Consider the following 24852-nt stretch of genomic DNA (forward strand, 5'->3'; position numbering starts at 1 on the left):
TACAGACAGTGTTTGCCCGCATGGAGCTCAGGGTGTAGTGTTGGGAAACAGACAATAATGTAGGTGTGTATGACGTTTGAAGGTAAAGTGTGTGTTATGGCAGGTGGACATGATATGGAAAAATAAAATACAATGAGGAAGACGGATAGCGGTTTCTGTGAGCACAGGACAGTTGACTACAATTTATAAAAAGGTGGTCAAGGTAGACCTACTAGTATTTGAACAAAGGCCCGAAAGAACTGAATATATGATCCATGTGGATATCTGAAGACAAAAGCTTTCACAGCAGCCATGGAAACTTGCAAAGAAGAGGCCAGCATGACTGCAGCTAGGGAGAGGGCAGAGTGGCAGCAGTTAAGGCCTGAGAGAAAGGAGGGGCAGTTTAAATCAGGCACCACAGGCCATTTGTAAGGACTTGGGCTTCTATTCCAAGTGAGATAGAGCCATTGCCGTGTTTTGAGCAGGGGTGCAGGACCCAACTTCTGCTTTAATTACATCCCCTTGGATGCTATGTTAAGAATGGGCAATATGGGGCAAAGGCAGAAGCGGGAAAACCATCTAGGAAGGCTCTTTAAAGACTTGGACCGGAGGTCTGAGAAGCAGCCAGATCATGGATTATTTTAAAGGAAGAACTAATGGAACTTGCTAAAGGATTAGATGTAGGTTGTGAGAGAAAGACAAGAGACAAGAATAACTCTAAGATTTTTTGGCATAAGAACCAAAGGGTGGAACTGTCATTTTTTGAGAGGAAAGAAAGTGAGAAGGGGGTGAGGATTTGAAGATGGATGTGTTAAGTGTGAGATGCCTATTAGACATCCAAATGGAGATGTTGAGTAGGCAGTTGGAGAGATAAATCTGGGATTCAAGGGAAAAGTTGAAGCTTGAGACATATTTTTAGGTTTTTATCAGCATTTGGATGATATTTAGACCCATGAGACTGACTGAGATCACTCAGGTAGTGAACGTAGGTGGAAAAGAGAAGATGTCTGAGGACTGAGCCCTGTGGCATTTTTTAGCATTTGGAAGTATGTACACGATGCAACTCTGGACAATGGTGTTATTCGTGAATGTCTCATCCTGCATAGTTCAGAAAACCCTCTTTTGTCAAATCAAGCAATTTAACATGGTCTTTCTCCAAATATTCTCAACTAGAGTGCTCCTATAATAAAATAGTGCTTAACACTAAGATGACAATAACTCTAAAGTTTTCCATCTTGCTGGTGCTGAAGGAGTCTTTAGTCACTGGCTTTCAGAAGCAAGTTTCAAAAGCTTCTTTGTCAATGACTAGGCTAGTGTTGCTTATCAAAGCAAAGACAGAGCTCTAAATGTCTTTTTCATTGTGTACGTGATGGCAAGGGGACACTGTTACAAAACCAAGAGTGCAGATGCCAATCTTATGTTTCACTAAGAGATAGTGTATTAGCTATCTATAGCTGCCTAACAAATTGCCCCCCAAACTTAGTTGCTTACAACAACTATTCATTATCTTACAGTTCCTGCAGGCCAGGAATTCAGGTACTTTTAGCTGGGTCTCACACAAGACTGCAATCAAGGTGTGGGTTGGGACTGTGGTCTCATCTAAAGGTTCAACGGGGGCATGATCTGCAACTGGTCAGAAGCCACCTCAGTTCCTTGCTGCATGGACCTCTCCAGCTTAATTGATTAGAGAAAGCCTCTGGGAAGAGCCAGAGAGAGAGTGCTAGCACGAGAGTAAGGGTGAGCAAGAAGGTAGTCACAGTCTTCTGTAAGCCAACCACAAAAATGACATCCCGTCACTTATACCGTATTCTATTAATCAGTCTCAAGTCAGTGGGCCCAGTCTATATTCAGACTACCAGGAGGCAGGAATCACTGGGGGCCATCCTAGAGCTTTGTCTACCACAGGTAGCATGGATAATTTTTAACACCAATGAATTTAGAGTTACACCATTCCTTTCAGTATGGTAGAAGCCGTTTGTCCTTTGAAATTGGTTATGATATCCCAACGTTTTTTAAACTGCAAGTTGCTACTATATATAAAATAGATAACTAATAAGGACCTACGGTAGAGCACAGGGAACTCTACTCAATACTTTGTAATGGCCTATATGGGAAAAGAATCTAAAAAAGAGTGGAGATGTGTAGATGTATAACTGATTCACTTTGCTGTACAGCCGAAAGTAACACAGCACTGTAAATCAACTCTAAGCCAATAAAAATTAAAATAAATAAATAAACTGCAACTTGTAACTTCTTAGTCATGAAATAAATTTAGTAGTCATGATCAGCATTTTTAAAAAATAAAACAGAATGAAGCAGAAACTGTCAGAGTACACTGCAAGTAAAAAGGTTTAGAAGAGGTTCTAGGTTGTGATATAAATTGTATCTCTTTTTAAGGGTCATGGTCAGAATTAGTGATTTCCATAACACTATTAAATATGAATGGGCCACCAAAACAGAATCTGGTAAAAACAGCCACCCCCAAAACTATACAAAGGAAAGAACGTCGGAATCAAAAAAGCCCCAATGCGCTCAGGTGAGCTAAATAAGCATGAGCTTGCAGTTCATGCTTAGAGACCCCAGTTCCCTCCTGGGGTCTGTAAAGAAAAATCAATAAGAGACTGTAAAACCCTAAACAGACATGACAGATATGACATCTCGCCTCTGCAGAGGCAAAGCAGACACACCACAAACTCATGAACATACCCTATACAACCCTACACATCTTGAAAGTTCAAAAGCAAGAATTTTTCTGACCAAAAAACCAGCTGTGAGTGGCCTAAAAACAGTAGGCTTGCTCAAGACGGATGAGGCCAGTTTTCGGCTGAATCACTCCCTTCCCTCTCGCGGGAGGCAGCACCACTGACAGGCACGGTCTCCCTGCCACAGACAGAGCGCAGTCAGTGCTTTCCCAAGGCCTTGACAGGTTTGGAGACTGAGATCCAGCCGCTCTGCGCCTGCCTCCTCCCCATCTCCAGCCCCTGGCCCATCTAATCGTCCAGGCAGCTCAAACGTTAGCAGTGATTCCCAGCAGGGTAGAAAACAAAAGACTGTCCAGCTTAATTACCTCTTTCATCTGAAATGTCCCTTTTGAGATGAATGCTCAGATTCTGCCGTGGAAACAGCAAAGCGAAGTCTTCATCTCTCATCCATCCTTATCAGCCAGACAGCAAACAAGCCAAGTTTTGATTTGAGTCCAGATCTGAAAAATCTATCGTATGCCTGATGTTTCACATTTTCCACAGTGCTGCCCTGCAGATCTTCCTGGTTTCATGTGAGAGTGCTTCAGAGCAGAGCACACGAAACCAAAGCCAGGAACTGGGGAGACACGCTGAAAGTCAAGGCATCTTGGCAGTGTTGACTGGGTAGGAACGGAGGTTCAGTTAATGGCATGTGCAACCTATTAACATTGGGCTTTGAGGGAAAAGGCAAGGAGAAAGAAGAGACTGAGGAGGAAGGACTCACTCTGTGGTCTGAGTCTAAGCTTTAGGCTCCCCTAATTCCTAGAGATGAAAAGAGCTAAGTGTTTCGGAGGCTTTGCATAAAGTGAATTTGGAAGTATTTCTGCATTTTCATTTAGTATTTAATAACCATAGTCTGAACGATTTCACTTAAAGTTGGGTAATGGGCCAAAAGATTTGCTGTTCTACACATCCCACGTGTTATATAATCACAGCATAGGTGCCTGAATGTTTAACATTGTTTGCTGATATAGTACGTTATTAATTAGTTAATTCCAAAATAACTTTGACATTAAAGTGGAGGTAGTGCCTAGGTTTTAGACCAACTAGAAGTTGAGAAAAGAGTTATTCCTCCTTTTCTGAAAAATGAGTCACATTCCTGAAAGCTTTTTATGTGATAAAATCTGAGAGGCATAGCAGGAGGCTTATTTTTTTGCCATGAAGTAAGATGAAAGGGCCAAGTCATTCTTAGATTTATAAATATCTCGAATAGTGTCTTCATAAATGGCTGTTTTTGATCTCATCAGAAGGGCCCCTTCTTAAAGCATTTATATTTAAATTAAGATTAGATTTAGATAAAAGGTATAGTTAGATTTAGATTAAGAAGCAGACTAAAAATAGCTTATTCAGCTCTATCAGTGAGGTATGCTTTGGGCTGCAATTAATAGCAAGACCAACTAATGCAGGCTTAAACAAGCAGGGATTTACCTTGCCTACCTTAGGATTTCTTATTATGTGATAATGTCCAGAGCTGGTCACTATGTTAAGAACCCAAGCTCTTTTTACCATCTGCTCCACTATCCTTAGAGCATTAGCTTATTGCCCCACTATTGCAAGATGTTTGCTACATCTCTACCCATCATGTCCACATTCAAGGCAAAAAAAAAAAAAAGATGTTGCCATTAGAAACATTGGTCCCTTTTGTCAGGAATGCTAACAACCAACAAAAGGTCTTCTTGTATCTCATTCTCCCAGCTCAGCCTCCAAGCAAAGCCTAGCTTTGAGGCAGGCTGAGAAAGCAGGTAGATAGCTTTTCCATTCTTTAGCATGGAGATGGGTGGGAGAAAACGGTCTTGGGACTGAGGTTGGGTCAACAGGGAATCCATTAACAGAAATGCCATTGACCCAAGCAAGAGCAGCAGTTAAGTCAGCTCTAGATGACAAGGCCTGCAACCTCACCTAGGACCTCTGCTACTGCCCACATGGAGGACAGAGATTTGCACCCACATAGGTAGAAATAGAAGTAGAAATCTGGACTGTTAAAGGTCAAAGGGGAAGTTCAGTACTATTTGTGGTTTTTGTATGGGACACTGTTATGTAGCCTAAAGTTGAAGACCCAATTTCATGGTTACAAATTGAAAGTTACATAAGTTATCAACCAAATATCTTATTTAAAAAAAAAGAAATCAAATGATGTTCATTATAATGATTATGTGCAGCAAATGAGATAAGCGTGTTTTCAATGAGAATTGGTTTAAGCCATGACATTTCTTATAATCATTTCTTACAGTTCCCATCTATGCACTCATTCATTCAAATATCAACTGGGTCATTTAATTATTCATCTAAATCATTCAATATATATTTGTTTGTGCTTTTTTCCAGGTGCTGGTCTAGGCACTGGGAATACAGGTGTGATGAGGAGCAGCGGGCAGTCCTTGCCCTCATGTTCAATCACAACCAGAATCGTTGATATAAAGTACAAGGTATTATGATATCAAGCCTTAGGAGAGGAGCAGGGGTAAGTCAGAAAAGTCTACCTGAGAATGTCAGGTATCTTGAGTCCCGGGAGACGGCCAGGAGTTGGCCAGGCAAAGAGAAATGGAAAAAAGCAGTCTCCAAAGGGGAACAGACTCTTTCAGAATCTGGAAAACAAGCAGGGGTGCAGCATGATTCAGATTTCAGAAGAGAGTTCCTGAAGAATGTTTCTTCAAGCTCATTTTGGGGAATGTTTATTTTTTTTACTACACCTAAACTATAATAAAAATGATTGAGAGTGTTAGCATGTCAAAAATATATATAAATATGATTATCACATTTTACATTCACATGGAAGTCTATCCCATTTACTGAAGATGAAAGCTCTTTCATTTCCAACAAAAGCTCTAACTATCAAAATGTGGTTCTCTAAGATTGACGTTATTTATGGTTTAAGCATGAAATGAAAATAAGTTAATGAGTAAATTAATCTCAGGAGGTTTACCTTGAACATACTGTAACGTATTCAGTTCATTACAAAGATTCATTACAAAGTCAGTATGGTTCTTACAACCTAACAACTTGGGACATCTTGCTAGGGCCATAGTGGGAATCTCAGTAATTATAGTTACTTTTGACCATTAATGTTCATGCTGGTTCAATAGCCAACTAGAAACTTCAAAATCTAATAAATGAATGATAACATTGATTATGTGCTAAAAACATTCTAAAAGCCAGAGGACATGTGACTCTGAAGACTTGGATGGAAGGAAAGGAGTTTGGAGACTTAGAAAGGAGCTCAAAGTATTGGCTTAAGTACTAGAAGAACAGAGTTGAAGCAAGCAGCAAATACAGAAGTTATGTTTTAGGAAGTGGAAAGGGAGGAGACAAATGGGAAATCAGAACTGAATTGACAAGACAACAGAGGGAGGTGACGTGGGAGGACGCAGACATGGGGAGGCTGAAACCCAGCTGCTCAGGCCAGGGACTGTCTCCAGGCAGACAGAGAGAAATAAAAGCACTGAGAAAGGAGAGGAATTCTCACTGTGTGCCCAAGGGGAGCAAAGAGCAGGGTTAGGAAAACCTATACTACTCTCCTAAACACTAGTCTCTGTAGGGTTGGGCTCTTGGTTTGGTGACATATAAAGTCAATATTTCTGGAAGAACAGGGCTGTTGAATCTGCTCATGAATGACCTTCTTGCCTAGAGCAGAACTGGCTTTTCAGAAGGCCAGGCTATGAATCTGGGCCGAAATCTGTTGCCACCAGCTGGCTTCATGCTACAGAGCTGAACCGCCAGGTCCCTGGCATTGCTGCCAACTAACTCCTTCAGACTCTAAGGAATGAAGCCAGCCCCACCTTAAACCTACTCCACTCCCTGCTCCCTAACAGAAGCTGACTGAGAAGTTGCCCTTTTCTGAGGGTTTATTTGAGACTTTAAAAGCATAATTTCAAAATTTCAGCCAGGTCTTATGTATAAAACTGTACATGGTTAACAACAGGTCAATTTCTAATTTCCTGCAGTCTCGGAGAACACAACTTGGAAAGGAGAGTGAGGAAGGGATAGGAAATAAAATCTAATCCCTATACTCAGAGAGGTCATGCAAATTCTGGGACAATTAGGACGATATTTCCTCTTCTTAGGCTTTTAACCTCGAATGCCTTTAAGAATAAATATTTATTCTTGAAAGGCCTATGTGTGTGTTCGAACAATTACCAGCAAGACAATAAGAAAAATACGAGATGGATCTCTAACTCACATTGATGGGGATGCCTCCATGTAGACTGGATGAATCATTCCTGAGTGTGTCTCTGAGACTCAGAACACCAATGGAAGGAATCTGGAGAACCCAAGCCCACTCTGGTGATAGTGGTGGACTATCCCTCTGGAGTTCCCTTGTGTATCACTATGGACTGAATAACTCCAACTTAAGGAAATATACTATTAGAGAAAGAGAACTCAATCTCTTGAGTTTGAGTTCAAACTCAAAACAACTTCATGGGTAGAGTTGGAATTTCTCAAAAAACGAATGAAGATTATAATGCAGATTTTATAAAGGAGGTTCTCAAAGAGATGAGGGAAGACATGAGGGCAGACACATGTGATCTACTCCCTGTTAACCCTTTGGAGACTTTTCCTTTGTAATCTGGGCTGAGTCAGGACCATAATGTAGTTTCAAACGACTTTCTTTATATATTGTCATTCCTTTTGGTTCTCTCAGTGTTTCACAAAATATGATGAATCCACACAAATGTGGATCATGCTTTTGCCAAGGGATGTAAGAGACAGAGCCTACCCTATGTTGCCTTCCCTGCCCATGCAGGCCGTTGTGGAGGTAGCAGAATTACAACATTGAAACCACAATCCATTATTGGACACCAAGATCCTCAGCAAGGGGAGCAGTGACCTTCAGGGGAGCTGGAAAAGACACACTTTATGGAGGAGCAGCTGGTTGTTTTGTGGACAATTTGGGAGCTGAATTGAGAGAACTTCCCTTTCTCAAGAATACCAGAGGGAGGCAATCCTTCAGGGAAAGAGAAAATTGATCCTCGGTGTGGCCTTCTTAAGACAAGGCCACCAATTTCTTGACATTCCTCCCATTGAGAAGTGGGGTTTATGTCCTCTCCCCATGAATCTGAGTGGGCTTGTGCTGCTTTGACCAATGGAGTATGGTGGAAGGGATGTTACATGACTTCCAAGGTTAGGTCATGCAATGTCATGGGATTCTGCCTTGCTTGCTGGCTTACTCTTGGAATCCTGAGCCTTGCAGAGAGGCAAGCCTTGCATAATTGCTCTGGATGACAGTCCCAGCTGAGCCCACCCTTCCAGTCATCCCAGCCCAGGCACCAGTCGTTTACATGAAATCTCCAGGTGATTCCTATCCCCAGCTGTGCTAATCAATCTCAGATGAGGCCCCAGATATTATAGAGCAGACACAAGCCATGCCCCACTGTCTCCTATCCAAATTCCTGCCCCACAGAATCTGAGCGTATCATAAAATGGGGGTTGCTGGATGCCACTGACTTTTGGGATGATTTGTGTGGTAGCAGTAAATAACCAGAACGGTTGGGTTACACACATGATTTAACTACCTGCCCTCCTCTAGTTTCCCAAGTTTTGCATTCTCTGCCCTATTAATTTTTTCAGGTTCTAGTCAACTATGCCTGTCCTGGCCATTGTCTCATGTAACAATCCTCTCAAAGGGCAATTTGACTGCATCAGTTTCCAGTGAAGTGTGTACTGTGCTAAAAGCATGTTAATAAAGTTTTGAGTCAGCCTGTTGAAAGGAGGAATTAGTGTATTGGTCACACCAAACCTCAGAAAGCCTGACATACCCACAATGTCCTTCTAATGGGTTACTTCAGCAAAAATCACCCCAAATGAGTTCCACTGTTTTAACCAATAGTAATAAATCAGGAACCTGACCTAAGAATAGCTAAGAGCAAACTTTAAATTGGCTGACAGTCCCTAAGCTAGACATGTCAAGAAGAAAGATGATGGCTAACTGGTCCAAGGAGATTCTCTGGGAACATCTAGACTCAAGAGAGAGAGAAAGAGAGAGAACACTTGGGAATTGACAGTAGTTGGTAAATATGTAAAGACACACAGAGAAAACAATACATAGCAGCCCTGAGATATTAAGAACCATCCGAGATGGACACCAGAGTAAATGAAAGTCATGAGTAAGCAGAATCTGTAGGATAAAGGGGAATCAGGTCAGGTGCTGGTGTCAGGAACAATGGAGCAAAGTAGGAAGGTGGCACTAGGAACAAGTGAGTGCTGATTTCAAAGGGTGTTGCAAGACACACAGGTCACTAGAGCTGCACTTTACCCAAGTCTTCATTCAGGGATATATCTCTGGAAAATAACGCTGTTCTCGTGGGAAGTGAATTTCCATTCCATCAGTTGGTGCCAGGATGTATTATGATGCCATTTCTAGCAGTCAGTTTAGGTGTAAAGCACACACTGTATATTTTTCCCACCCATTTTCCCATCTCATAAAGGGACACTATAGAATCTAGTATGGGTTTGTTAAGATGCCGTAGGGGTCCCTCAGCACCCCCTCTTGCAGACACCATTGCCAGAGCTGAATTCCCACCGAGCTGCAAGTTCCCAGGAAGCAGCAGTAGCCACAAAGGCCTGACCTGGGAGATGCTCGCACAGCAGATTCCTTCATCTTTCCCCATCTGGTTTCTGTAAACCCAACATAGGACTATCACAAAGCAGCCAAGGAAGGGCCGTGGAGGCCCCTGGACAACTCCCCAGACCCCGTCCTCTAAGATGGTCAGCAGCCCCAGCAGAACAGAGTTGGGAAAAGGCCACAGCTAGTCAATCCGACACAGCACCACCGGGAGAGTCCACTATGGAGAGACTTAAAAAGGGACGCCAAGTCATTTTGAGACTGTCTTTGCCCTGAACTGAGGTCGCGCTGACACCTCAGAATACAGACCAGCTCATCCCCCAAGATTTTCCCGGAACAGCGTCCCATGTAGCGCGTACCACAGCCTTGGTCTCCTCCAGCAGCTGTAGGATGAGTGCTCGTGGAGTCGAGGCTGGAGCAGGGCTGTCCACTTCCTGCCCTGAGGGCCGCATCCCGGCGAGTGTCGGAGAGAGCCCAGGCCTTCCCCAGAGGATGCCGAAGGAAGAAACTCTGCCCGTTAGCAGCCTCAGGGTAACTAACAGAGACACCGATTCTGCAGCACTGTACTGTGCCAACAGGGTAACTAACAGAGACACCGATTCCGCAGCACTGGACTGTGCCAACTTTCTGCTCACTGTGGACCCGGGCATAAAATAAACAATGGGGCCTCTTCGTAGAGACCTTGTTGTTTGGCAGCTGTACCTCCCTCCTAAAGGTAACCGGTCCCTCAGTCTGAGGACAACAAGGGTGTGTCTGAAAACGCTCAGCTAATGGATAAGAATGATTTGCCCAGACATGCTGTTAACCGATCTGGTGGCTTCATGTGAGTGAGAAGAAGGGGGCTCAGAGCAGAACCAGCGCTGCCAGGTGGATGCGTGGAAGTTTGGGAAACAGGAAGTAATCCGTGCCTGCCCATGTTTCCATGAAAAACACGATTTAGTAACAACAAACACGTGCCCCTGGAGATAAAGCAGGGCAGGGCCTGAGTGTACATGTGCAATGCACAGGATTATGGATGAGGAGGAGGAACCAAGGAAGGGCCAGTTAGTGTTTTGGGCAAACACGGTGACTGGACAGGTGTGGTGCGTGTTGTGTACACACGGCAGTGGACGGGGCTGTGATGGCCTCCATCAGCTTCAGGCTTAGTAACTTGAGCTGTGCTTCCAGGACTGAGTGGCGTTCGTTATTATATCCTTTGGCAACAGCGCTCCCTTTATTAATGTCCCTGGAGGAAATAGGAACCCTCTCCTGGTTTTGACTGCTTTCATTGACCCTTTGCCCCAAGTCAGTCATGGCAAGGTGGTGTGTATCTCGGGTACACTTTCGCAGTTGTGACCTGAAACTGAATGCTTAATCTTCGCGGAGCGCAGGAAGGAGACTCACGCTGCGGGTTGTAACCTGTCTCTGGAGGCCGAGCCTCAGATGTCGAGGGCCGGGGGATGGAAGCACATCCTCGCTGCTCTAAACAAATGGCTCCCGGTGCGTTTGTCCTCAGCAGGCTCTGCTTAGACTTGTGAATGAAGCTCCATCCCTGCTCTCCTCTGCAGGTTCCCTTTGCCACAGGGCATCATCCGGCATACCCTTCCTCGGAGGGCAAACCTACCTTACTAGGGTGAGAGGAATGTGGGGGGCTCCCAATATAGTCATTACAACTTCTCAAAGAGCACTTCCTAAAAGGAGAATTCTAGGTGGGAGGGGTTCACTGTACCAATCTCCCCCAACTCCTGTTTACCTAGAGACTTCCTCCCAGGAGACTTCTGCTGTTAAAACATGGAGCTTTGTTCCCAAGAGGAAGCTGTGCTGGCAGAGGACCCCTTGCTCACGGTGACAGTCTTGGAGTCAGACCCCGCTTCCCTCCGCTGCTGCGTCTCCCTGCTCACACGCAGGCCAGCAAGGGCCATCTCCCTTAAGCTTTGCATGTAAGGCCACAACGTGCGTGTGTGCTCTCCAGGCTCTGCCCCCAGGATCCAGCCAGGATTGTCACTGAGACAACTCTCTACACTCAGGCACACCGCCCTGCCGTCCTCACCTCTCACACCCGGGGAACCCTCTCCACCACCTGCCCAGCCAGCCTCCTTCCTGAGCACCATCTCCTTGGGCCAGTGCATATGATTTTATCAGGCCATCTCTGACTCATTTCATTTTATTTTATTTTTTGGCCATGCCACGCGGCATTCAGGGTCTTAGTTCCCCTACTAGGGATTGAACCCGCGCCCTTTGCCGTGGAAACGCGGAGTCTTAACCGCTGGACTGCCAGGGAAGTCCCAATCTCTGACTCATTTTAAATTGTTATTTATGTCATGTGCATTTACAATTAACAGCAAAGGGGACTTCTTTGGGAGTTGTGGCAGCCACCCAAAGCAGATGTGTAAGACCTCAGGGAATAGACGCTTCCGGGCAGTTGACCTGCGAGAATTATAGTCTATGTTTAGGAAGAATGAAGTGAGGGAAATGAAGTAGAAAAATTGAAACAGCGGGGGACAGAAGCATGAGAGTGGATGTCACAGTATTAGGTCCCTACAACTCTCTGGCTTGAGAAAGGAAATGACTTACTTGGATTTGCCTACCTGATAGTGCACATAACATGGAAGTGCTGATAACTTCCTGTATATGGGATCATTTGATTCTCATTCTGGCCTAGCCTCCCCAGAGGTTGTCCCCTGACAACCTGGCACCAACGCCCAGCCCCAAACAGGCTCCAAAACACAGCAGTAGACCTCAATGAGGCAGGATCTCTCTCATCAGAGTAAACCCTGTATCAAAAACCCCTCAAGATTTCCATGGTCAGGATACAACCCTGAGAGGGATCAAGATCAAATCCTGAATCCTCTCCCAGCATCCACACCCCAAATCATGTTCTTTTGTGCTAAGGGTTTTAAAAGCATACAGCTGAATTGCTCAGACCCATTTAAGCTGACGGGGGACGTGGGCTCAGTCCTAGGACAATAATTAACTGGACTCACTTCTTATAGTGCCAGCTTGCTCCAACCATAGAGAATATTGTCAATGTCCAGGGGGAACGAGCCTAATGGCCTTGAGGAAATAGTTGATAGTGCTGGCATCTACTGGAGCTGCCGCTGTGCCAGATATTTTATATGCATGGTCTCTAATGCTTCCAATGGCACTCTAAGGTTGGTGTGTCTATCTCAATTTTGCGGTTAAAGAAACAGATTCCTATAGGACGAGTAACTTGTCCAAAGTCACACAGTAAGTTATGAGGTTAAGTTCCTGTCATAGGTTGAGATCTCCAGAAGCAGTGAGAAGATGGAGGTGAAAGTACTTTATTAGGAGAGATTCCTAGGCAAAGTGGTAATAGAGTAGAGAAGTGGGACCAGGAAGGAAAGTAGGCCAAGTAAAGGTGCGTCATCAAGGAAAGTCTTGAAAGTAAGCCCTGAAGACAGTATTAGTCTCAGAGTTGATCCAATCAGGGGCAAGAGAGCTGGGGTATTTATACCTCTGAAATAGTCAGGTCTCCACTAAGGATTGCCCCCCAGGGAGACGTAAATTCCCAGATATTTCCCCGCTCTGCTGGCAAATTGTTCCGTTAGTCTGAGGGCAAGCAAAGAGAAACAGGGATTGGCTGCTGGGAAGAAAGCAGACTGAGAGCCAGGTGCTTGCAAATGGTGGGGACCCAGAGATGGTGTGGTGCCCAGGCTTCTCCACTGGGACGTACCCCTGCCACAGACACAGTCATAAAGCTATAGGCCTTCTGCATCCAGGGACTGCCCAGTTGGGCCTTGGCTGCAGCGCTGTGGGGGACCAGGCGGGGTGCTGGCAGAGAGGAGGAGAGGGGAGTCGGGGAGCCCATTTATCTTATGTCACACAGTCATAAGGAGCCTCAATTCTAAACTTTTGTTTCTGGCAAAGATAAAGTGAGAGAGGGGAAAGACATCATCATTTAATTTTAATTTCCCAGACCCAGACTGTCTCTAAGGCACTATAAATTAATATTTTCTACATTTCCTATAATTATCTTGTAATTAGCAACTTTATATTATGTGACACTTCCTTCCGTGATGGGACATTTTTGTCTCTTTTTAGAATGTAATCAAGAGATTATGAATAGAATGTAGCAATGATTTAAATCATAGTAGTCATGACATTCTCATAAGTCACGACATCCTTCTAATAGTCATGATTATCAATGTTTAAAGTTACATTGTTTTGCTGTAAAACTTTTGATATTTCACATCAGTCAGATATTTTTAAACCATACTTTTGTCATGTATGAAAATCAACAAAATGTGACGTTTCGTATTAAAAGCATCATTTTCTTGAACATAACTATAAAAAAAAAAGTCACAGTTCTTGTTAGCCTGTTTCGGCATTTTTATTTAACATGTTGGAAACCTTGATATAAGAGGGAGGCTGAGCCTCTCAAACCCTGAGTGAGCTGCCGAGGAAGCAGTGGTGACACACAGCCGTGGTGACACACAGCCGTGGTGACACACAGCCGTGGTGCAGCCACCTTCCTGGACAGAGAAAAAAAGCCACCAAGATGTCAGGCTCAGAAGAAGGATGTCCCCCGTGTATGCAAATGACCACCGACCACACACTCCTCAGGAGCCAGACTGGAAGCGCAGGAAGGTACCACATGCTCAGGAGATGAAATGATAAAGCATCCTAAAGACCCATGGGCCACAGGGGACAGTTCCAGATGAGGCCAAAGGCCTTTGAACCTGGAGGGGCTGAGCCGGCAACCCGAGCTGCTGGAGGTTGGAAGCCAGCACGGAGCCCATCCTGCAGCAGCCTGGGAACCTCCAGCTTGGGACGCCCCAGCAGCATGGCCAGGGCTGTGGGCCTCACTCTTCACACCCACCTCGTGGGAAGCTGCCTCAGACCTCAGAGGCTGAGGGGGCCGGGCATTTTGAGGGGAATGCAAGAGTGCATTTGACACTGTTTATGGCAATGATCTGCAGACTTTTGCTGAATATCTGAATTGTCCAAAAAAGAAGTTTTTAACACATCCTTAGTATCGACAGAACAAGATCTTTTGACCTAGATCTTTCTGACACGGGCTGGCAAGGTGGTGTATGTGTTATGGGACACATAACACATTATCAGATTAACTTAATTTCAATTTTTTCCAGCACGAGCCACTAGCCCCTAAGTACCGAGCAGCATGCTAGGTGCTGGGATCCAAAGATGAACGATCCCTATTCCCTGCCCTCCGGAAGGTTATGGTCCAGTGGGGTAAACAGTCCATACATTTGAGGTAGAGGTGGGGGGCAGAGGGGTAGACCTAGAGGTTAATAATAGGTCACAGAGGACCCTCAGGCTGGAGGGGAGCTCAATTTGGCCAGCTTTATAAAGAGATTACATAGAATTATCATCTCAACCACCTAATGTACTAAGGGAAGTGGAAATTCCTAACTCTAAAGGAAAGACCTTCTTCTAAGGTACAGTAGAAATGTACATTTAGACAAGAGGCAAAGGAGCTCTGGATGAGAGCTCAGGGGTGAGAGAACTTGTTGAAGGAAGCAGAACTGTGTACCAGTCTCCATACAGACCCAGCAGAGGCAAACTCTGAGCCCCAGTCTCCGGTGGCTGAAACCTGCTGTAAAGCTCGAGGGGCTGGGAGGCCGATACGGGGGCCAATGTGCATGCTTGTCCCTTGTATGTGAACTCTGCCCTCGGATCTCAGAAGAGAACCTTCAGAACAGAGTAAATCACCAACTCTTTTCCCTTCTTGGTGAACTGATCTTCTATAAGGCTTTCTTCGTCCTTCCACTACCACCCCCAACCCCTGCCCTCTCCATTCCCCTCACCCAAAGCTTGGAGTCCCCTGCCTGTACCCATCTCAGCCTCCTCCCCAATCCCTGCCTGACACGGAAACATTAGAAAAGCAGCAGAAGCAGCAGTGGCAAAGATGGCAGAAGCCCCCCCAGGCGAGGGGAGAGTGCTTCCAGTTTACTCTGGTGGTCCACCTTATCAGTCCCATCGCTTCTCCTCTGGGAATGCAGGACCTCAAATGTTAGTGACTCACCCAGCAGGCTTCGTATTGCTCAGCTACGAAGAGCTGAGAAGCAGTTCCAGTTCATTGCAGCTCTATTTACGATAGCCAGGACATGGAAGCAACCTAAGTGTCCATTGACAGACGAATGGATAAAGAAGATGTGGCACATATATACAATGGAATATTACTCAGCCATAAAAAGAAACAAAATTGAGTTATTTGTAGTGAGGTGGATGGACCTAGAGACTGTTGTACAGAGTGAAGTAAGTCAGAAAGAGAAAAATAAATAGCCTATGCTAACATATATATATGGAATCTAAAAAAAAAAAAAAAAGGATTCTGAAGAACCTAGGGGCGGGGCAGGAATAAAGACGCAGACATAGAGAATGGACTTGAGGACACGGCAAGGGGGAAGGGTAAGCTGGGACGAAGTGAGAGAGTGGCATGGACATATATACACTACCAAACGTAAAATAGATAGCTAGTGGGAAGCAGCTGCATAGCACAGGGAGATCAGCTCAGTGCTTTGTGACCACCTAGAGGGGTGGGATAGGGAGGGTGGGAGGGAGACACAAGAGGGAGGGGATATGGGGATATATGTATATGTATAGCTGATTCACTTTGTTATACAGCAGAAACTAACACACCATTGTAAAGCACTTATTCTCCAATAAAGATGTTAAAAAATTTTTTAAAAAAGGAAGCCGTACCTTTACTCATTTTATTTTTCAAAATCCTCTCTCATTCAGATTGTCCTCTCAATTCCCCTGAAATAGTGACCTTTACTGTCCTGTTAACATATTCGCCTCACAGAAAGCAAAGAAGTGCTGATTATGGCCCTCCTCTGACTGTGGCGAGAGCAGTGATTCAAGGTTGCCCTGTGGATGAATGCTCTCAGAGTGGAGTTTCGTCAGTCATCTCGTCAGAATGATTTGGGGTGTGAACGTATTCAGATTCCTGCTCCCCCATTCCCTCGTGGGGGAGTAGGGGAAGGAGGGCGATTCTGATTCAATAAGTCCAGGCAGGTGCTTAGGAATTTATATTTCTCCAAGTGTTCCTGGCAATTCTGCTATGTAGTCCCATTGGGGACTCATCGCTCCAGAGCATATAATTAGCTTTTCTTCCCATTTCAGACACGAGCTGGTTTTCTTAAAACTTGTGGACTCTCAGACTCTCTGAAAGCCTTCTTCTCCCTCCGAAGGGAGTGACACGTTGAGATGTCTCCCCCGCTCGTCGGCACACATTCCACCTCTCCGTCCCTGTTCACAGCCAAGGACGGGGCTCATCGCCCAGCTGGGGGGCAAGTTCTGTCAGCCCGACAGCTCTGCAGTCACCTCTGTAAAAGTCATCATCAAAATGTGCAGAAATGACCGTTTGGAGTCGCTATCCTGTTTCTCTGCGATGCGACACTCGTCCAAAGGGTTCATGTGTGGAGGAAACGTGCCCCTTTGACAGAGGTGTTACTTCAGTGGGTCTCCTCTTTCAAAGCGTTCCCCCTTTATCTGCACTATCAAATTGTTCCCGGTTCCATAAAAGCAGGGCAGCTATTGTGATGGAAATGTATATACACTGCGTAAATGCTGAGCTTGTTTGTTGTTTGAAAGAAGCTGCTGGAAACTGACTAGATCAAGTGTGTCCTGGGCCTTCATCCAGGCGGCCAATTCAAAGGCTGGTCCTGAAGAGAATCCCTCCTCCTTCTTCCTTATTCAGGTTACAAAGGCCACCAAGGAGGAAGCCTGAGCCTAGAACCAGCTGAGCCCAGAGCGAGTCTTCCCTCACCCTCTCAGAGTCCAGAGCGGGTGGTGCTTGGTGGTGAGGGCTTGGGTTTGGGGGCAATAATCTCACTCTTCATCACCTGGGAAAACTCACTGATCCTTTTTCAAGTACAGCAACACTTTTTTAGTATTTACTTTTCCCACCCCATAGGTGGATTTCTGCTACCGTGTACCAGATTTCATAAGAGATTAAGAACTACTCCTGACACACTCCAGAGTGAATACCTAAGGTCTGGTCTGTGGGCAGCAACCCATGAGTCATTCTTGATTGAGAATGTTTCTGAGTGGGCACCACAGGAGGAGAGAAAAGAGAGTATTTCTAAATTTGGCAAGGGCTTAAAGTCACAGTGGGAATAGAAGTGTTAATGCCTGAAGCACAAGTCTTACAAACATATTAAAGACAATCATAAACACAATCACAGCTTCAAGGGATTTTTAACTAATGTGTCCCTGTTGCCAAAACTTAAAATTAGATGTATTGACCCAAGAATAAACCACACTGCCCAGTATCTTGCCCAGAGCAAGGTGGAGACATCCATTTCTCTCATAAAATATGAGTGGGGAAAAAAAATAAATGAGAGGACTAGAAATTGGGAGATGAGTTCACATCCCAATTCCATCATCAGATGTGTTTCTGCCCATGTACCTCAACCCCACATGTATTTCTGAATGAATGGTAACAGTGAACGAAGGCAGATCAGAAGGGAGTTTAGGGATAACTTCACCAAGTCCCACATTTGATAGATAAAGAAGCCAACCACTCCAGAAGTTAACTGTTATGACCAAGGGAACCCACCAATATTTAACATAGCCTGGGCCAAATCCCATGCTTTCTGATTTCTAATCAGTGCTCTTTCCCACGGTGGCCTCAGTTTTATCACTCAACACTTGAGGACATTAATGCTTATCCTACCTACCTCATAAAAGTCTTAGAAAAATCAACGGAGACAATATGTGGGTTGGATTGAATTATCTCTAAGGTAAAGTGGTATTTAAAGACTATATATTGGTTCTTTTCCTGTTTTCCTTATCATAATGAATGGCCCCACCACCCATTCTGTTACACAAGATAAAAGCCTTGATACTTCCCTTTCTCATGCCCTCAAATCCAATCCATCACTATATCCTATTGAATTTCCTTTAAAGGCATCTTGAGTCCCCTTCCTCATACCATACACAAAGAATTAACTCAAAATGGATCACAGACATAAATTTAAAAGCTAAAACTATAAAACTCTTAGAAGGAAATATTGGAGATCTCTGTGACCTTGGGTTAGGCAAAGCCTTCTTAGATATGATAGCAAAAGCACCAGTGACAAAAAGAAAAATTAGATAAATTGTACTACATTGAAATTTAAGACTTTTGTGCTTCAAGAGATACCATCATGAAAATTAAGAGAACTCCACTGAATGGGAGAAAATATTTGCAAATCATATATTTAATAATGGGCTTGTGTCTAGAATATATTAAAACCTCTTATAATTCACTAATAAAAATACAAATAACCCAACTTTAAAATGGGTTATGAGTAAGGATCAGTCCAGGCAAAGTATAAATAAGTCATCAAACTATGAGATTCCTGGAATAAAAATGCTCTAGGAATTCAGAGAAAGGAACAGCGCATGCAGGCTGGAGGAACAGAGTTTGAGCTCTGTCCTTTGGGGGATTATTAAACACATGATTTCCAAGTTTTAGGACCTGTGTGTCCAGTAAAAATAACAACCAGTGAGTAAGGTTTGAAGAGAGAATGATCTGGAATTCTGGGCACAGGCGTCTGTTGGAGGAATAGTTCCTATGGAGGCCTTTGGGACAGCACAGAGCAAGGAACAGAGGGAGACTAGGAGACAGAGAGAGAAGGTTGCAGAAGCCAGATTGATTAGGGCTTTTAGGTCAATATACTGGCTTTTTTTTTTTTTTTTACTCTAAGTGAGATGGGGAGTCAGTAGATGATTCCAAACAGAGTGCAGTGCTCTGGCTTCAGTTGACGTCAAAGGCAGAAGCAAGGATATCAGTTAGGAGATTATATACCATAACTCAGCTGAGAGATAATGATGACTTGGATCAGAGAATAATAGTGGAAGTGGTGAGAAGCGGTCAGATTTCAGAACAGTTTGGAGGCACAGCCCAATGTATCAATAGATACCCCAGAGGAGATGGCCAAAGTAGGCCGATTTTCAAGGATTGTGACCAGCATTTGAAAATGCCTCCAGGGCAGGATTTTTCAGAGCTTAGGAAGTGGGAGTTTGGGAAGGATTAGTTCCCGTGACTCCAGCCATAACCCCACAGCGATTCCCAGAAGACCCCAGGAGAGGCCATGTCAGACCATCTTCATTTCATCCCCAGGCTGCTCATTATGGTCCTTTTGGCTTTCCCTTTTTTTAACATTTTTTATTTATTTATTTATTTTTTTTTTTTGGCTGTGTTGGGTCTTCGTTTCTGTGCGAGGGCTTTCTCTAGTTGCGGCAAGTGGGGGCCACTCTTCATCGCGGTGCGCGGGCCCCTCACTGTCGCGGCCTCTCTTGTTGAGGAGCACGGGCTCCAGACGCGCAGGCTCAGTAGTTGTGGCGCACGGGCTCCAGACGCGCAGGCTCAGTAGTTGTGGCGCACGGGCTTAGTTGCTCCGCGGCATGTGGGATCTTCCCAGACCAGGGCTCGAACCTGTGTCCCCTGCATTGGCAGGCAGACTCTCAACCGCTGCGCCACCAGGGAAGCCCTCAGCTTTCTCTTTATCTGATCTGTCCAAGCTACGCACAGGCAAGCACCCATTCTAAGGCTATTCCTTATCCTTTACATGGTCATCCTATCTAACATGGAAAAGAGATTAGTATACACAGTAATTTGCTTCATGATTTAAGATGCTGAACTACTCCTAGATTGAAGAGCAAACTGTTTAACTGTGGGAGAGCTATCAAAGGCCAGATCCAGAAAGCCCACTACCAACTCAGCTGGGTTTTAAAAAACACCTATTGTTTTATAATAAGTACCTTCGGAACTTTAAAATCACACCGCATTTTCACTTCTTATAGCTCATAAACCATGTCCCATGCATCAACCCAGATCCAAAGGTTGGCCTGATAAACCCAGATGCTAATTTTTTTCCAAGAGAAAGGAACAAACATTTGCAGATTCGTGCCACACTCTTTACGATACCTTATTAATCTTCCTTTTGAGAAGAAAGCTCAGATTCAGAGAGGTTAACTAACATGCCAAAGGTTACACAGCAAAGAAGTGGCAGAATCGGGAATAATAGAATCAGTAGCTCTGCTCCATCCCACATCCCAGATCTGTACAACATTCCTCTGCTGATCAGAACCCATCAGCCCTTTAGCTCTCCTGGTGTAGTCAAAGGAGGTCCCTCTGGAACAATCATATGTGGATTCAGAAAAAGCAAGTTCCTCCTAAACCCTTTGGGATATGAGACGTGTGGCCCCAAAGAATGAGTCATGACTTGCCTTTATTTTTTTGGTCCTTCTTGGATTTTAAATATTTGAGATGTTTTGATCCACAACTTCGAAGTTCCTAGAGCAGGGCATGCGGAGCCTGGCACAATCTTCAGCAGCAAAGACATGATCAACTACAGATTTCCATTTCCAACAAACAAACCTGTGCTTAATAATAAGGCACAGTCTTGTTGGGGCGGAGGGGAAGGGGTTCTGATTTCATCCCCATTTTACAGATGGGGAAAATGAGATTCAGAGAGGTTAATTCACCCCAAACTCACACAACTAGTAATAATAGCAGGGCCTTTGCTTTGTGCAACAGCACAGGATTATTCCCATTGCTTCTATGAATAACAAAATAGTCAGTGTGCTTATCTAGAGCTTCCTGCGAAGGAGACTTATGTTAAGTAATTCAGCCCTCACAAAAACCCCATGAGCTGGGTGCTAGTCTTATCATCCCCATTTTACACATGAGGAGACTGAGGCATCGTGGTATTAAGTAGCTTGTTCAAGGTCACAGAGCTGGTAGGAGGCAGGTTCAGGATTCACATCCAGACAACCTGGGTCCACCGAATATATGCCATTAACCACTCCGTCATGATCCTCTCTCTCTGCCTCTCCTGGCAGTGTCAGATTCGGACAAGATCATCTGAGTCTAAGTCCTGGGCTCCCTCATGTCTCTTTTGGCCAGTGCAAAGCCCCGGCTCCAGCCCACGGGGATGAGCACACAAGGGGAGGAGAAAGTATGTTGGGTGAATGCAATCTGCAGCAGGCACACAGCTCTACAATGAGGCAGAACTGGTTCCCCAGCCCGATGACCCTGCAGGAAACTAATGTTATACAAATACAGACCCAGCTGAGTGATGCCTGGGAGACTCGTGCTCTCTCTCTGTCTCTTTGTCTCTCCTTCTCTCTCACACACTCACACTCACCTGCTGTGTATTAAAATTTCCTCCATCACCTGCCTTTACAAGTGGCCCTGCCAGTGGAGGAAGAAAAAAGCAAAGATCTGTAGATGTGGTTGGTTTGCAGCTGCCAAAGGGACAGTTTGGTCGGCAAGCAGTGAATAGAGTGCACATTCTGGGGGGTCCTGGCATTGTCCAAAGCCGGGCAACAGGGCATATTCTCCAGAGGGGTGTGAGGGTGAATGTGCGTGCGTGTGCGTGCGGGGGTCACAGCAGGGACTATGGCACCAGAGTAGTGAGTAACGCATAAGGAAATGGAGCCACACATATCAAAGGCAAGAAATGTGTGCACAGTGATTAGGAAAACACAGTCATTCTGACTTGGGGACGGAGATTGCGGTTCTCTTTCATGTGGAGCCAAAAAAAACTTAAACTTATATTGACTGTGTCTGAGAAAGCCCCAGCCACAGGGACACAGGTGAGTGTGACCACAGCAGGAAGTGCTATACTTGTAGCCGCAGAGCTGCATCTACACCCTGATGATAATTGAAGGACCTCAGTTATTAGCTGGGACCCGCCCCCTCGGCCTGCTGCCCCCTCGGGTGCCCCTGTGTCCACACAAAGCCTGATGAATCCTATCGGGCAACTCACTTGGAAAGATCCCAAGGCTTCCTTAAAGAGCCAGGGAGACCTTCCATTCTGGACCATCTGTCCCGGCACAGAAATGCTGGGGCAGTGGGAAGTGGTCCTAGGAATGGCTACTGGTTAGGAAAAAAGAACAAAAGAAACACAGAAGGAAGAGGAAACAAGCATAAAAAACACCTCCCAAAATGCAAACCTTGCACAGTGCTTCTGACCCAGGGGTCCCAGTCACACACTGTTTTTAGTGATTTGAGTTACAGCAGGAGGCAGGGTGGGAGTTCTAAGAATGGGGCATTAGGATCACCCGTGAGGAGAGAACTGGTAAAGAATATACTCAGCTATAATAGGTTTTGATCTCCTCCCAACCCCTCCCCACTCCCCACTCTAAACAGAAGAAATTCATGAATCTCGCGCTGGGCTGCTGTTACCTGCCTGGGACTGTTCACAGAGTTAATGGAGTTTTAAGGGGGCAGAATGAGATAGAACTGGAGTGTAATGAGAAGCTGAGATTCCCATTGGACAGGACAGAAAGGGACTGAAGGAGAAAGGGACAGGTCTGCTAAGGAGCTAAGGAGCGGGGAGGGGGAGGAAGGAGGGTGGGAATCACACCCTGGAAGCTGAGTTGAGGAGTCTGCAAGTAGTGAGTGGAAGGGAGGAAGGGCAGGACTTTGGAAGCAGGAAGGGGAGGTGGGACGTGAGGAGAGTGGAGTGGGGAGGGAGACCCAGAGAGAAATTATGCTCTGGTGATGAATTGAATATCCTTCTCATAGTTTTTTGTTTGTTTGATTTGTTTCATTGTTTAAAACCTCAGTAAACAGTTAAATAAACAGTTAAGTAAACAGTTAAATCCTTTTTCTTTTTTAAAAAATTTATTTATTTCATTTATTTTTGGCTGCATTGGGTCTTCGTTGCTAGGCACGGGCAGTTGCGGCGAGCGGGGGCTACTCTTCCTTGCGGTGCACGGGCTTCTCATTGCAGTGGCTTCTCTTGTTGTGGAGCACAGGCTCTAGGCGTGCGGGCTTCAGTAGTTGTGGCATGCGGGCTCAGCCGTTGTGGCTCGCGGGCTTAGTTGCTCCCGCGGCATGTGGGATCTTCCCGGACCAGGGCTCGAACCCGTGTCCCCTGCATTGGCAGGCGGATTCTTAACCACTGTGCCACCAGAGAAGCACTTAAATCATTTTTCAATTAATTTGCAGATTGGGTGGATGTCTTCAAATGAGGGAGTGAGTTCAGATGAGTGACAAGCCAATTTTATTAAGGTTTCATCCCGTTTCAAACTCCACGGGCTTCCTTGGGGTGTCCGGATAGAGAGGGAGCAGGGCAAGGCTAGCAGACGGAGTCTGGGTCCTCCTTGATCTCAGCCAGAATCACTACACTCCATTTTTTAAAAATCAATTTCATCAATAACAATGATTTAGTCTGTGTCCCTTACCCTATCGAGAGATAAACTGAGCCCTGGAGGCTGTGATTCACCCAAGCTCGAGCCGCTTAGTTCTCGAGGCAGCACCAGCCCTAGGTACACGTTTCTGCCTCTGAACACACACATATTTCCAATCCATCCTATGCTCTGCTGCCTATCTGGGAGTGCGCAGTTCAGGCTTTCACTGGGAATGTGAGGGAAAAAAATTAAAACCTAGAGTAAAACTATTCCACAACTACTACATCTAATATATACAAATGCCACCATACAAAATGGAACACCCGCTACTAGAAAGAAAAAGTGCACCGAAATCCAGCACACTTATTTTTACTCCCAGAGCAATAAAATTTGAGTCTATATATTTGTTTACTTAATTCTAAACTCAGCCATGATCTTCTTCAGACAATTCCCTACTTAGTCCAGTGACAACCTGGAAGTAAATGGCATCTTGCCTTGACTCCCTGGCTGAGAGCTCAGCTTTACAACCAGCCCCAGCAGCTCCTTAAAGACACCTGCTCTTTCCTTCCTAACGTCTCAGATCCAGCAGCTGCTATCAACCAAATGCCATGGAAGCTCCTTTCCTTATTTAATAAAAACAGAGAGTTATGACTCTGAGAGGTGACCTGACCAGCCCCAGGCTTATTAATCTCTGACTCCTATTTCTCACCTGTTCTCTTCTTTTTATGGAAAGGTATGTGCTGAGGCGTCTCTGCTCCCCAGCTGTTTCTAATTATCTTCAAAGACTCACTCAGAGTCAATGATTCAGCACGACTCAGGAATCTGATTTTGTAAAAAGGTGAGATTGTTTGGAAAAAACACCAGCCTATGCTAAACAAAACTGCAGCATTTAACGTTAATTAAAAGTTAAGGAGAAGCAACAATGAAACAGCTTTCTTCACACTAAAAAAAAAAATCCAAAATATGCAGGCAACTCAAACCAAATCTGAAAGGTATTAATTTAATTTCAACCAGCATCAATCAGTAGGTTGAAAGAATTATGTCCAATTTAAAAATACCCATTTGACTGATCCGAAAAGATCAGGTTTGACTCTCATCTTTGGGCACCTTGTACCTTACTTTCCCTCCTAGCACCATGGCTGGGGGTAGCCTTTTTCTCTTTACATTCTACGTGGGCCAGTCTAACCCCCTACCCCACGTCCTGTGCCGGGGACTGGAGGTTCCCATGTGATTCTGACTCACCTGCACTAAACTCGCAATCCAGGAGGGAAATAGAGCCATGGCACCTAAACAGAATAGAAATACAATCACAGCATATTGAAGTGTGCTCAACTGTGACAGCAAAGATGAGGAAGTAATTTATTCTCCCTAGAGGCATCGTGAAGATTCTCTGCCCTCCTTAGAGGACTGGGTTTTCTATGAGTGGTAGGATTCTCTGGGGACTTGGGGCAGAAGGAACAACATGTATAAAGACAT

The sequence above is a fragment of the Balaenoptera ricei genome, chromosome 3 (assembly GCF_028023285.1).
Source record: "Balaenoptera ricei isolate mBalRic1 chromosome 3, mBalRic1.hap2, whole genome shotgun sequence".
Lineage (NCBI taxonomy): Eukaryota > Metazoa > Chordata > Mammalia > Artiodactyla > Balaenopteridae > Balaenoptera > Balaenoptera ricei.